The 15,332-nt window shown below is 39.4% G+C and overlaps 1 protein-coding gene and 1 long non-coding RNA gene across 6 annotated transcripts in view; one reads left to right on the forward strand and one right to left on the reverse strand.

The window, feature by feature from the left end:
- The window catches only part of PACRG (parkin coregulated), a 486,879-nt gene that overhangs the window by 192,631 nt on the left and 278,916 nt on the right, over nt 1–15,332 (forward strand). The window lies entirely within an intron of this gene.
- Nucleotides 1–15,332, reverse strand: part of LOC106731451 (uncharacterized) — a 126,431-nt gene that overhangs the window by 39,628 nt on the left and 71,471 nt on the right. The window contains exon 2 of the long non-coding RNA XR_001367728.3: nt 4,289–4,395. This is a non-coding gene — a long non-coding RNA (uncharacterized LOC106731451). The remainder of the gene's footprint in view (nt 1–4,288; nt 4,396–15,332) is intronic.

The raw sequence follows: 15,332 nt of genomic DNA on the forward strand, positions 1-15,332 counted from the left end.
TAACAAGGGTGCTCAATCAGATTGCTGTTCATGCATGAAGTAACTAAGGCCAGCCAATGGAGGTGGGATTTTGGTAATTACAAACAATGTGTCTAAGTTGAAAAAAGCTTAGTAAATCTGCTCAAGACAAAAGAAGGTCTAATTAATCACTTTAAGTTCTGAATTCTCCAGAATATCTGCTTACTCTGTTCATTTTAGCATTCTTTTAATAGACTTGATCTAAGGGATAAGAATGCTTCCCTGTTGCCCACACTTTCACTGGATAGAATGCAACTGTTTCAGTGTTCACAAGTCTCCCTTTGTGACAGTCAGATTTCGACCTGTTTTTCATGCAAGTAGATGGAATGCTAGACAAATAAATATGCTGTTATATGCTTTTCTTACTTTGTTTTTATTTGTTTGGGGAAAACAGTAAATAAAGTAAATGAAATGTCATAGTAATATTAACCTGGGTGTCAATCCTGCTCCCAAAGAAGTAAGTGAGAATTTTGCCATTTACTTCAAAAGTAGATGGCTTGAAATCTTAGAAGGCATATATATATGTTCAGTCACTGCTGAGTATTTGCAACACATTTTGATTTTTTGTCTCCTTTTGAATAAAGACATACCATGAATTGCATTCTCACTTTTACAGTAATTTAATCTTAATAACATTTAAATGTGTATCACCTTAGGAACAAAGGAAGGATGTTATAGGTTATAGTAAAACTCTCTTCCCCAATTTTAATATAGACATGTAGGAACTTAGGCCAATTTTTAAATGTACATGATCCTTAAAAGTTAGTTTATGCTAATGTGCTAACTACCATAACAATTGTGAACTATAAGCCCAGTCTGAGTACATGGAACATAAGGGGAGTATTTCCTCTGTTAGGCCCTGATCCTTAAAGCCTAGACAAAGTCTCATTGAACTAATCCGATCCCATTGCAGGACTGTGGGTTTAGATAGTGAACTCTCCAGAGCAAGAGTTCATTTTTCTCTTCATTTGTGTGTGATGTAAAGTGCTGAGCCCATTGTTGGTGCAAAATAAATAATAGTACTGTAACTCTTGCTTATGTTTGCAAAATACGTACCTCTTGTGATTATGTGTGTGTGTCTATGTTTAGATAGAGAGCTATTAAATTGTAAATATTTTTATGTATCTTGAAGATAAGTTTTCACTGGTATTATATAGCTGTAATCACTGTGGAATAAATTCTTTTGTCTGCAGTCATATAAAAGATTGCAAATCATAGAATAAACAGCATTTATTTCAAACTTTTGACCTTTGTAAGGAGAATTGCTCCACTAAACTGCACTGAAATGTTAGTAATCCCGGTGGTAATTTCCCAAAAACTGAGTTTTAATTAGAATCCACGATACCACAGAAATGTCTTCTCTTTGTCCCATATGTTGATCAGATACATGGACAGAGGGTAATGAAAGCAGGGGAAGGTTAAGCCTATCCAAAAAGCATTTCATGGCCCTGCTAATGCCAGGACTCTTTCTGCTTCCCAGTTCTGTGCTGCAGGAGGCAAGCTCTTCTCAGGCAGGGACTGAGTCTATTAGTGGATGCCTGTTGCTGGGGAGATGCCCAGCATGCTGGTGGGGTGCCAACTGCCTGGCACTCTGACTCTGAGGTTGGGGATGAGGAGCACATTGCTTGGCATGCTGGGGAAGGGGGGAGAAACATGCCCACACACCTGTTGGATGCTCCAGGGCTGAGAGAGGAGGCCATGCTGCTCTGCTCTCCTTCTGGCCACTATGGGGAGGGTGGGCGGGAGGGATGTACCCTGCTTGCCCGATATTCTGAGGCACACAGTCTGGGGTTGGATGGGGGGCAAGTGGCCGCATAGCAACTCTGGTTTGGGACAAAGCCTCCGACAGAAGGGGCAGGTTGGATCAGGGGCTAGTTTCTCTAAGCGCTCAATTCAACCACTGCCCATGATCAGATAGAAACAAAAATTGAAAGTTTCATTTGCTATATTAGTTCTCGATCAGGGGCAGTTTCAATCTCTGATATTTTGCAAACTGCCAGGAAAAAAATGATAACCCTAGTTTGACTAGAAGGGTGAGGTAATATCTTTTATTGGACTAGCTTCTGTTGATGAGAGAGACAAACTTTCAAGTTCACACAAAGCTCTTCTTCATGTCTGGAAAACCAAGGCAGAATCCTATTTAGGTACTCAAGGTTCAGGAATATAAAAAAATTGTGCCAATCAGCATTTTTATAAAATCTATTTGCAATACATGGTTGTGATGGAGTAAATTTGTAGTGGCCCTTGTTTGGCATGACCTCATTCATAGTATTCCCATTCATGAACAAAACTATTAGCTCAAATGCTTCTAAACTATTGTCAGTATATAAATCTAATATATACATAACAAATACGTACATGGAGATGTCCATGTGGGAACTTCCCTTTGACCACTACAGGCAGTCCCCGGGTTACGTACAAGATAGGGACTGTAGGTTTGTTCTTAAGTTGAATCTGTATGTAAGTCGGAACTGGCGTCCAGATTCAGCCGCTGCTGAAACTGATCAGTTTCAACAGTGGCTGAATCTGGACGCCAGTTCTGACTTACATACAGATTCAACTTAAGAACCCCAGGCATCCCCAAGTCAGCTACTGCTGAAACTGATCAGCGGCTGATTCCAGGAAGCCCGGGGTAGGGGCTTCCTGTAGTCAGCCACTGGTCAGTTTCAGCAGCTGCTGACTTGGGGACACCTGGGGCAGAGCAGCTGGGGTGCTGCTGGGTTGGTCCAGTGGCACCCAGTGCGGCGCTACGGGACCAACCGGCAGCGCCCCAGCTGCTGTACCACAGGCGTCCAGAGCAAAGCTGCGGAGCACGGGGGCAGCGGGACAGCCCAGACGCGCCGTGGCTATCCTGCTGCCCTCGGGCTCCGTGGCTTTGCTCTGCTTTGCTCCCCGTCCCCCTGGTCTGCAGACCAGGGGGATGGGGAGCAAAGCGGCGGAACACGCGGGCAGCGGGACAGCCCAGACGCGCCGTGGCTATCCTGCTGCCCTCGGGCTCCGCGGCTTTGCTCTGCTCTGCTCCCCCTCCCCCTGGTCTGCAGACCAGGGGGAGGGGGAGCAGAGCAGAGCAAAGCCGCGGAGGACCAGGGGGAGGGGGAGCAGAGCAGAGCAAAGCCGCGGAGCACGCGGCCAGCTGACAGCCCAGACGCGTCTGGGCTGTCCGCTGCCCGCGTGTTCCGCCGCTTTGCTTCCTCTCCCTGGTCTGCTGGAGACCAGGGAGAGGAAGGGCCCCGTTCGTAACTGCGGATCCGACATAAGTCGGATCCGTGTAACTCGGGGACTGCCTGTAATTGATGTGCTTCTGACCACATCTCTGAGCACCTTCAAATATCCACTTTTTATTTTTAAAAGTAACCAGTCCAAAATATTTTCTTCTTTCTCTGTACATGAAGCTGTCTCCCTCCAAATTACACTGATCAGAAATCCAAGACAGGCAATAATCATTTCTAGATCAGTCAGTGCCAACAATTCATGAGCACATACTAGAAATGGGAGTGCTATTCCATTAGCTAGTCAGAATGCACTCATCCAGTGGGTTAAAACACTTGTTACTAGCCTTAGTGTAGGGGTAATACATTACAGTATGGGATGATTTCACAAGTAGGCCACTTTCAAAGGATTAATTTCATCCCGGATCAAAGCTCATGTGGAGGGGGCATTAGTTTAAGTATATGAGTTTAAGCACAATATAAAAGCATCTTTTAATAAATAAAGTGTGGCAAGAAAAAACGCATGGAAATAAAACTCTAGGTTTGAAATATTTGAAAGTTTTCTCCAACATAAGAGTTCTTCCTTAAAATTCTAATAACCTAGATAAATGTCCCATTCATTTCTAACAAAATTGTAAGTGCTGAAATCATCTTAAGGTATGTCTTTGAAGATTTTACACTGTATAAAATAATTAGAGCAAGGGCTCTTCAGAAGCTTTCTCAGTTTGTCCCATACAAACATTGCTATACACTATATACAAATTTTTAATAGTTTTTCCTGTGGTGTTTTACAGCCAACATTATTGCAGCCTTCCAGCATGGGCACTTAAAATACTTGTTTGCTAATGGACTGATCCAGTTTGTTCACTTGCAATGAGGCTGAATCCTATCTGAACTAATTAAATTGGAACTTCATGTGCAGCTGCTGCAGCTTTTACATATTAACCATACTTGTTGAAGACCTGAACAACAGTATTCCCTTCAGGACAGTTTAAAAAAAAGAGAAAGAAAGACAGACAAACAGCTGAATTCTTGCTTTTGACTGAGTATTTGTTACTAACCCAACAGGAACTGACATGTACTGGTTGCTGGGTAACGTGCAGCTGCTCCAGTAAGAATATCCTGTGGCAAGTGTTCCTCTGGGCAGTGGTATTTAGGACTATGCCTCCTGGAAAAATAGAAAGAAATGGTATCTATGTCAACTGAAAAAATGTGTTATCTTTTCTAAAAGCCTTACAGGAAATATTGAGAACACTTTTTAAAAAAATGTAAATAAGGTGGCAGGGATAAAACTACTAAATTGTTAAATCTATTGACTGCAATTGTATTATGTTACAGTGCAACTGAGTTACAGGGAGAGATCATGAGTTAATGTAAGTTTTTGAAAAAACAGTAGCTTCTTGTTGATGTGATCTGGCATAGCATAATTTAAAAAATCAAATAGGCATTTAAAATCTTGTATTGATTGGCTAAAAGTGTCATATGACTGTACAGGTGAATACTACCATATAGTCTGAAACTTTTCCAAGTAAGTGATTCATTGCAATCTTAAACAATACTATGGATCAGTAAGCCAAGAGTATTTGAATAAATCAATCCATTTAAAAACCACAAAATACTTTGTACATTTCATTTTACACTATCCTTTCTTCCCTTCCATTCCATTTTTCTCAGATCCCCTCTCCCTGCTGCTGCCCAGGAAATCTCCCCAGATCCCATAATGCTGCTCCTGTGGCTGATTAGCTGAGTTAGTTTAATTTTTTATTGTGAAACTAATCCAGTTAATTTGTGGAGTGGGAGGAGGGGAGCAGAGTACGATGATGGAAAAGCCTACTTTTGTATTTCACAGGAAAACTGCTGGTTTAAAAGTTTCAGAAAAATGGTTGCAGATCTCTTCATCACTAATTTCTTTCCATCCTAGCCTAAACATGCAATCATTAACTGGCTTAGCTTTAATTTATATTCAGATATTAAACTGGGAGCATCAAAAATCTCTTGGTTTAATATTTCAATGCAAAAAATGCAAACATAGCACTGGACAAAATGCTAGGGACCAGGTATTAAATCTGGACTGAGAATAAATCATAACAGAATACAGTCCTAAAACAAAGCATTAAGTAAAACCTCTATATAACTTGATTTAATAAATGGTCATCATTTAAAAAAAAATCCAGTTCCAATTAGTTGGACTAGCAAACAGTGCATTTGTCCATGTATCTGCTTGATGGTCATAGTACTCTTAATGGGACTTGCAGCAATCAAGTTTCCTCAAAATGGAAGAAGATTGGACTGAAAAAAGCAAGAACCTTCTGGAATGAATAGAGTGAGAAGGGCAAGAAATTGGCACAGCTCTGTTCTTAGACCTCTAAGGCAATTTATTCATTTCCTTTAGAAATGTATAAAGTGAGCAGTGCAAAAATCCATAGGAATTTAGAAGGTTTATATTATAAGAATAGTTTAAAATCTTTTTTCATGTAACTATTAAAACTATACCTATTTCATTATTGCAGAGAGACGTGGCTGACCATGTAGTAATATGATTAATTCAAAGAGAGTCTTGTGACCATAGCACATCTAAATTATGCAATAAACAGCACCACCACTCATTTGACAGGTCTTATTGTAATTATTAAATGGGCTTTGTTTTCATTAAATACAACTGAGAGCTTTTTAATGCATAAAACATGTTCTAAATAGTCTTCTGCTCCTCAAATCACTTATAAAAATGAGAAAAATAATGTATTGTTCAAGGACCACTAACTGTCTCTCTTTTCTCTCCCACCCTTCAGCATAGCTATGCCTCTGGCCATTGCTTCTTCTGGCCTGATTGACTATTTAATTTTACAGTTATAAACTTGAATTTCTATGAATAGAAGTGAACAAAACCCCAAGAATCCTACTTGGCTCAGGAGGGGAAAAAAACCCAGTCCCCTTGGCGTGCTTTTCCCACCTTCCCTTTGGCATTTTGCATGTTTGTTTCTTTGACCCAGATACCCTACTTGTTTAAGTATGGAATGTTTAATGAACAGTAGAGATAGTATGTGTTTTAATTCAGATAATACATTTTAGTGAAATAAAATGAAAATAATTCCCATAATTACTTTTTCTATTGCCTGCACATATATTTGACTGGCAATTATTTAGGAAGATGACAGATCACTTATTTAGGTCACTTAAAATTTAATTTAGGTCTTGATCCAGTGACTGTTAAAGCCTATAGAAAACTTCCCATTGAGTTCAATGTGAAGTGGACTAGGTCTTAAAATGATATAAACTTAACATTAGACAGGTTGAATTTGAATTCAAGAAACTTTGAATTCTAGAAGCAATGTCCTTTTATTTAGATATCTCAGAGGGTTAGGTCTATATCTGCAAATACAATGAAGATTCCTGTGGCACCCTAGAAACTAGCAGATTTAGTAGGGCATAAGCTTTCATGGATAAAACTCGCTTCAGATGAATTGGAGTGGAAGTAACAGAGGAAGAAGTTGCTTGTGTTAATGAGGCTAATTTTATCAAGGTAGAAGTGGTTCGTTCACAACATTTGACGGGAGATGTGAATATCCAGGAAAGGAAAATTGCCTTTGTAATGCATTAACCAGTTGCTATCCTTATTCGATCTTATATTGATAGTGTTGAATTTGCAAATGAATTCCAGTTTAGCTGCCTTCCTTTGTAATCTGGTTTGGAAATTCTTTTGTAGAGGGTGGCTACTTTCAAATCCATTACTGAAAGTACAGCTGGGTTAAAATGTTCCCCTGGAGGTGTATGTGTGTTGCCATTCCTGATATCTGATTTGTGTCCATTTATTCTTTGGCATAGAGACTGTCCAGTTTGGCCAATATACATGGCAGAGAGGTATTGCTAACACTTGATGGCATGTATCACGTTAGTGAATGTGCAGGTGTATGAGTTCCTAATGGTGTGGCTTATGTAGTTAAGTCCTATGGTGGTGTCACTCTACAAAAGCCCTTAAATCCCTGTGTGGACACTGTTATTCAGAATTGGATAGGCCTTAATTTAGTTTATTTTAATGCACTTTGGAAGTAAATTAAACTAAAGTAAATTAAGGCCCCTTTAAGTCTGAATGAGGTTATTCACACAGGGGTTTAATGCAATTTGACTAATCAGCTTCAAATTCCCATCTTTAGTTAATTTAGATTAATATTCCTGAGTGGCCCACTATAGACAAACCCAGAAGCTCCTACAATAGGTAAGTAGTCTCTCAGAATAGGCAGCAAAGTCCTCCACATTCTAGCACTTCTGTGGACTGCCAATTGTGGAAAGAAGACTCTATTTTGTCTCTCTAGTTTAAATTCTTGTCAAATCCCCAGATAAGTGATCATTTCTGAAAGTAGAAATTGGTCCAAAATTTGAATCTTGGTGCCTTATAATGCTTGAAATAATAATTGGATTTGGAAAAAAAAGTGATAAACCTAATGTAATAGCCTGGTTTCTTGTTTGCAAAAATAATTCTCATAAAATCAGGACTAAAAACTTTAATTTCCCATTAGGCATATTGTCAGTAAAAGGAGGAAATTGTGTCTTCTGTAGTGATAAGGAGTACATAAAGAAAAATATTTTTCCTCTTATTGTGCTTAGTCACATACAAAAGTAAGTGCACTACAGTAACAGATAAAATTTGATTATTCATTTTGGTTTACTATAATAAAATTAATTAATTACAATTCTTACACAAAGTCTGTAAGGTTTTACAAATACATACTCCATATCTGCCCACAGCAATAAGAACAGAAACAGGGCTAAGCCATGATAGGATCATTTCTAGGCAAATCACATACAGAATAAAATTTCAGGTTTCAGAAGTCTTATTTAATTATTACTGTGTAACTCTGATAAGATAAATTCTATTGAGATAAATTTGACAGCATAATTTTCAGAAGTTAAAATTCATTTTTAGTACAAAAGTTTGATAAGCTTACAAGTGTCAATATAAAACATAATATAAGATTAAACTGTTACATAACTTTTTTTTGTAACTGGTTACTAATGTGTTTCTAGTAAAGATTTCACTGTACTTTGGATCCTTTTATTTTCATAAAATGACCCTAGTAGTTAAAATCATCAATTTTCTGTAACATGGAGGTTGCCTACTACAGTGCTTGGTTTTCTTGATAATTGGAGTTTTCAGTTATTTAGTTTATTACTTCTCCTTTAATTAATACTCTATACAAATGTACTTTTCTTTTCTGACTACTTTTTTTTTATTACATATTTCTATTTTGGATATAATCTTATAAAACATGTATAACATCTCATTGTATCAGAAAATGCAAAGAAAATCAACATATCCATTCAAAATTCTACTTCCTTCTTTCAGACCTCACACTATCAAGTACTGATGTTCACACTTAATAAATCTGGTGTGAAATCCTGCCTCCATTGAAATCAATAGGAATTGTGCCACTGACTTCAGTGGAGCCAGAATTTTACCTTTGCTGTACACTTTACTCTTTCCTAACTAGAGTTTCTATAGCACTTGTCTCAGGTACTTTTTTGAGTGCTGATCCTTATGGGTATTAACTTTGGATACACATGTGTTCTGTGTTCCTAGAACTGGAAATTCTTCTGAAGCAGTGTCTGTTGGACTGCATCTGCACCCTACACCTCCATTTGTTCCCTACTGAGGGTATAAAGGATAGTGAAGACACACTGTTCTTTCATGCTGCTTGTGATTTGGGACAGAACAGCTCCTATGTCCACATTCTTGTAATATAAAAAGTTTTCAGATTGGTTTAGTTTATAGTTTAGTTAGTTGGGGAACAGACAATATTCTCCTCCTTGTTTCTTTATTATGTGGGGGCATCTATTGTGCTAAGATTCCAGGCTTTAAACCCTATCTGACTTGTCACTGACAAGGCAGACCAGTATTTCTATACCCAAATGACTGGATACTATATGGCTTCATCTAAATCGAGAAAAGCCCTTCATTTCCACATTGTCTACAAAGACACTCATTATGGGAAGCATACCTTAATGACCAGACAATCCAAGGTTCCTGGTCTAGGCTGGTATCTAGATTGCATATCAACTTGCTGGAGCCATGCGCACTCCGTGACATATGCAAAGCATTTCTAGTCATAGATTCATAGAATTCAAGGCTCATTTTGCTCAATTAGTCTGACTTCCTATGTAAGACAGGCTACAGAATATCTCCAAAATAATTCCTAGAGCAGATCTTTTAGAAAAACATCCACTCTTGATTTTAAAATTGCCATTGCTGGACAAGCCACCATGGCCTTTGGTAAATTATACCTGTGGCTTATCACCCTCTCTATTAAAAATGTTATACCTTCTTTCCTTTCTGAATTTATCTAGTTTCACTATACAGACATTGAATTGTATTATAACTTTTTCTGCGAGTCTGAAAAGCTCATTATCAAATATTTGTTTCCCCATGCAGGTTCTTTGTATACTGCAATGAAGTCATTCTTTAAAATCTTCTTTTTGTTAAGGTAAATAGACTGAACTTCTTGAGTCTGTAAGACATGTTTTCTTATTCTTAAATAATTCTTGGGGTCTATTCTTAGAAACCTTTCAAATTTATCAACATCTTTCTTGAATTGCTTACATCAGAGAGGGACACAACGTTCTAGCAGTGGTCAAACCAGTGCCAAATAGAGAGGTAAAATAACTTTTCAACTCCTAATCAAGATTCCACTGTTTATGCATCCAAGGGTTGCATAATCACCATAACCCTCAAATCTTTTTCAGAGTCACTGCTCTCGAGTATGGAGTACCCTATCCTCTAAATATGGTCTTGGTTCCTTGTTAAATGTATACATGTACATTTGGGACTTCTTAAAACTCATTGCCTGCTCCCATCTTATGAAGTGTCTCATTCTGTAGGATACATTTATAACAATGTATAAGTAATTATTATTAGTGAATTAATAGAGACTCTCATAGTTAACACTGTTATAATGGCTTCAGGCTTAGATTTTGTTTTCCATCATGTTATTTTTCCAAAGATGCATGGAGCCAAAATTGTCCACATTTCTGCCCAAGGGTCATTTCTTTTAAGTTCAAGTGAAAGTAATTAAACCATTTGAGTGTTAAGAAAGTGAAAAATATGTTACCAATTATTGAAAACGAGAAAAAAAATTATTTTTTCCTTTAAAATACAGGCAGTCCCTGGGTTACGTACAAGATAGGGACTGTAGGTTTGTTCTTAAGTTGAATTTGTATGTAAGTCGGAACTGGCGTCCAGATTCAGCCGCTACTGAAACTGACCACCAGTTTTGACTTACATACAGATTCAACTTAAGAACCCCAAGCATCCCCAAGTCAGCTGCTGCTGAAACTGATCAGCGGCTGATTCCAGGAAGCCCGGGGCAGAGCAACTCTGCCTTGGGCTTCCTGTAGTCAGCGCTGGTGAGTTTCAGCAGCGGCTGACTTGGGGACGCCTGGGGCAGAGCAGCTGGGGTGCTGCTGGGTTGCTCCAGTAGCGCCGCTCCTCGGTGCTACTGGACCAACCCAGCAGCACCCCAGCTGCTCTGCCCCAGGCGTCCTGATTCAGCCGCTGCTGAAACTGACCAGCAGCGGCTGAATCAGGACGCCTGGGGCAGAGCAGCTGGGGTGCTGCCGGGTTGGTCCAGTAGTGCCCAGAGCGGCGCTGCGGGACCAACCGGCAGCTCCCCAGCTGCTCTGCCCCAGGGTCCACAACAAAAGCCTGGTCTGCTGCGCCCCCCCCAGCAGACCAGGGACACGGGGAGCCGCGCCTCTGAGGCTTTGCTTTGGCAAAGCCTCAGAGGCGCAGGACCCCGCCGCCGCTGCGGCTTTGCTCCCGGTGTCTCTGGTCTGCTGGAGACGGTCCCCAGCAGACCAGGGGCACCGGGAGCAGCTTTTCTCGCCCCGGAGGTCGAGGTGGCGGGACCGCTGCCTGCGAGCTCCAGGGCGAGAAAGCCACGTTCGTAAGTGCGGATCCTACATAAGTCGGATCCGCGTAAGTCGGGGACTGCCTGTACTCTGTAGTTTTGGACCCTTGAAAGTCTTGATTTTTTTTTCTTTTCTGGTTACTTTTAGTGTCTTTCCATATTATTTATTTTTCATGGCCAAGATTTCACAGATCATAAATAGAGTGTCCAAGAAGGAAAAAGAAAGTATGCTTTTTCAGTAATTGGTACCTCTAAGAAAAAAGGGGACTTGTTAAGTTCTATATCAGACACAAGGGGAAAAACTATCCTAGTTTCCTATGATTTTGAATTCTCACCTTATTCTCTACATCACCAACTATATTTCAGCACAAAAATGTCTTTTTTAGTGTAGGTGTTAAGATCTCAATGCGTGAATATCTCTATTTGTGCACCTTTCCTACTACTTCGTGCGTTATACCACTGATTCCGTATTAAACTCTCTGTCTTGCTTCAATTTATAAATTGAATGTTGATACTTATGAAGTCCAAGCTTTTAGATGAATCAATTAGAAATTTAAAGAAGACTGAGTAAAAGCTTGAAACAGCTAAAAAAGGTTAAATAAGTGCATAATCCTTTGTTTAAGAGATATAGGATCCAAAAATATGAAACTTGCAGTTAGTGAGGCATCTTTCAAATTTTAAAGTGCCACACACCAATAAAAATGTCAAAAATGAGAAAAGAGAGGCACAATTCCAGTAAAATAAAGAAAAATGTTAATTTCAATTAAATTATGTATTCTGACCACCCTGAAGCACGTTTGAACATCAATTGTTTTTTGTCAAGCTAGAAGTACCAAAAATACCATTTCCAAGAAAGAGTTTTTATAATGTTGATCTGTGCTGCTGAATATACCTCTCTAGAAGCTGTTTACATTAAAAACAGTAAAATAAATATACTAGTCTGAAGGCAATTATGACTGAATAAGTACTGAGTTAACAAGTATTACTATTATTTTGATTCATCCTTAGTATTACCTGTAATCTTATAACTTTCTTTTTTAAATGCTGTTTTATTATAGCATCACAGCAATACAATTCAATTTCAATGTGATAGCTTTTTTATTACAAACCCAGGTTAGAGGCATTGAAATCAGATTCTAGTTAAAAATAACTCAGAAATTAGTGTGTGTGTGTGTGTGTGTGTGTGTGTGTGTGTGTTTCTCTCATTGAAAGTGGTTTGAACTTGTTAACTGATGTAAGTTTTGGATCTTGAGAAAAAATTCACCTCATTTTGTATGCTTTGTATCAAAGCTCTAGATGTAATGTAGCTTAGTTTTTTTTTTTAAGTAGCCAAATTCTGCTGACTTAAGTGGCATAGCTTAGTGGCATAAACAAATTTTTAACTAAGATGTCTAGCCCAAATAAGTAATGGCTTTATGCATAGGAGTGGTGGAGGAGGGGACTCATTCCTGCTTTGTGAATGGGAGATTATGAACTACCAGGGATGGGGGCATGGAACTCAGACAAATGTTCTCATACCTTACTTCAAATAGTCTTACATGGATCCTTAGCTACTCTCCCCCTATTGGAGTTACAGAGGCTGTAGTCACTATGGTGACTGTGGACAACTTTTATCAGGGGAGAGGGGGAAGAATAGACTCTTGTACCTGGCAATAGGGATGCAGATAGGGGATCTCATTCATGTTTTTCTGCTGTCATGTGCCCTGCTACATATGAAGGCTCTTTCCAGAAGAAGTTTCTTTGGCACTAGGTGCCAGCTCTCATCAATCAAGGAACTTAAATCACACAGACCAGTCAATCTCTTTCTAGCAGTCATCCAGGGAGGAACTTGCTCTACAATTCCATAATATAAGCTTGATTCTCCCATTGAAGATTACTGAAGTCAATGGGAATTGCTCATATCCTGTCAGGGAGAATCTAGACTGGGGCAGCTTCCCAGCTGGCTAGGATCTGGAAGAGCACCCCCTACTACACTCCCTGATGGGCTTAGGCAGAAATTGGCCAGGAACCAAGCACCTCTGCCACCCAGTCAAAAAAGCAAGAGACTGGAAGTCAGGTCTGCTAACTGCTAGAGTGGCCAGCTTTCCATACACCCAATCAAACTGAAAAAGAGTAAACCAACATCTAGTGGCTGCTGATAATGATGAGTGGAATATAGTAGGGGAAATTGGTTCTCATTTGTTCTAGACTTACTGTAAATCTATTTGAATGTTTCTAAATTAATCAGGACATTTAATGCCTGTACCCTGAATATTTATTTGTTATGTTAAAGTGTTATATGCTAACACCTTATACCAGGGGCTCTCAAACTTGTGATACCGCAACCCCCCTCTCAGTTGCTCATAACCCCCCTCTCCATTGCTGCAACCAGCCTCTCAATTGCTCGTGACCTCCCTCTAATTTGTTTGCGATCCCCCTCTAAGTTGCTCGTGACCCCCCGGGGGGTCAGGACCTACAGTTTGAGAAACACTGCCTTATACTATTAATATTGTTATATCCTGCTATGGTTATTTTAGGAATGTCAGAATGAGCTCAAACTTTCATCAAATATATTATTTTATAACTACTAGAATAGATCACCACAGAGTCCTATATACATATCTACCAACATCTTTCTCAGCAGTAATTGAATGCTTTGATAGACATTACTTAAATAGGGAAACGTACTACAAGAAAAGATTTCAATATTATAATACCTCATAAAATGTTGTTGTCTAAATGCATTGTCAAATACATCATAGCACTTTATTAACAATTGTGTGTGGGGGGAGGAATTGAACCTATTTCAGAAGTTATCTTCTTCTGTATTATAGCACATAAATCTATTATATATTTGAGAGAGTTTGTCTGTCTGTGTGTTTGTCTATTTGATCAAGAGCGCCGCCTAAACAGTAAGTAGGATCACCAAATTTGGTATGCAGCTTGCTCTTATCATAACTTAAACCAAGGCAAAGGTTTGGTTGTGCTAGGCAACTGGGATGTGCCTGGGATGGGATTGCTTCTCATAATACCATACAAGAAAAGAGACAGAGTCACAAGATAAGTGAAAGGGGTTGGCTGAGAGCATGCCCTCCCCTCCATCCAGGACTGCCCAGTCCCAGCACCTGGAGTAAATTATATAATTAAAGGTACAAACCCTGGTTTCTGTGGAGGAAGGCCTTTGCAAAGATTAAAGAGTTAAAGGTTTGGACTGTTTCTATAGTTGACAGAGACACAGATTTTTAGGCATGTTGTAAATGCCCATAGATAAATGTAAGAAAGCCAAGCTGTGAATCTGAAGGAACAACCCTTGAATTAGAGAAGGGAAGAGAACAAATGCTAAAATTTAAACTCTAAATACTATTATTTATTTGTTTATTTTTTAATATTTTGTGTTTGCAATATTCTCTGATCTTTATAAAGATTATAATAAATATAATCTCCACCCCAAAGATCATAAGTGTAACACAATATAAATAAGACACACATGGTAAAAGGTGAACCAGCAAAACAGCAAGTGGTAGGCTTGAACCTTACTTTTTTCCCCTCAACTATCATTGTATTTTCTCCTTCTATGCCCCCATTTGTTCTCTCCCCTCTGCTTCTATTCCATGCTCCTCTTCATTTTCTCCTTGAGTCACATCTGTGCACCATTGTTGTGCCTCATCTCCATGCACCACCTTCTTTGCCTTCCTCTGAGCTTTCCCAAATTTCAAGATGAGGAGGCTCAACTTTCAATTGGTATATAATTTTTAAAAGTACTGATAGATGTCATTAATATATATAATCCTTCTGTCAGGTAGTGCCAGCTGCAGCCAGGGCCGGGTTCAATATCTAGGGATTCCTCTCCATGCATCCAACACAGGATTGGCTTGAGCCCCCACCCAGAAACCTGGGAAATTCACACAACACCCCTGGGTGCCTCTGAGAGGCAATGCTTCCCCACTCACAACACAGAGTCTGAGTGTAGTAAAGAAACCTTTAATAAAAGGGGAGGGAAGTAAAATGGCATTGATTTCACAACCAAAACTCATGAGTAAATGTCCCACCCCAAGTAGGTTGGGCAGTGTCCTTTTCGTCTCAGCTTCTTAAGTCCAGCAATGTAAATGTCCCATTCACATGCCCAGCCCTTGTGTGCATCCTGCTCGCAGTCACTGCCTTTGGTCAGGGCAGACCCAGAGTTCAGAGGTGCATCTGCAGAGTTCACCTCCCATCCTGAGTGTGTGTG

Source organism: Pelodiscus sinensis, chromosome 3 (assembly GCF_049634645.1).
Source record: "Pelodiscus sinensis isolate JC-2024 chromosome 3, ASM4963464v1, whole genome shotgun sequence".
NCBI lineage: Eukaryota > Metazoa > Chordata > Testudines > Trionychidae > Pelodiscus > Pelodiscus sinensis.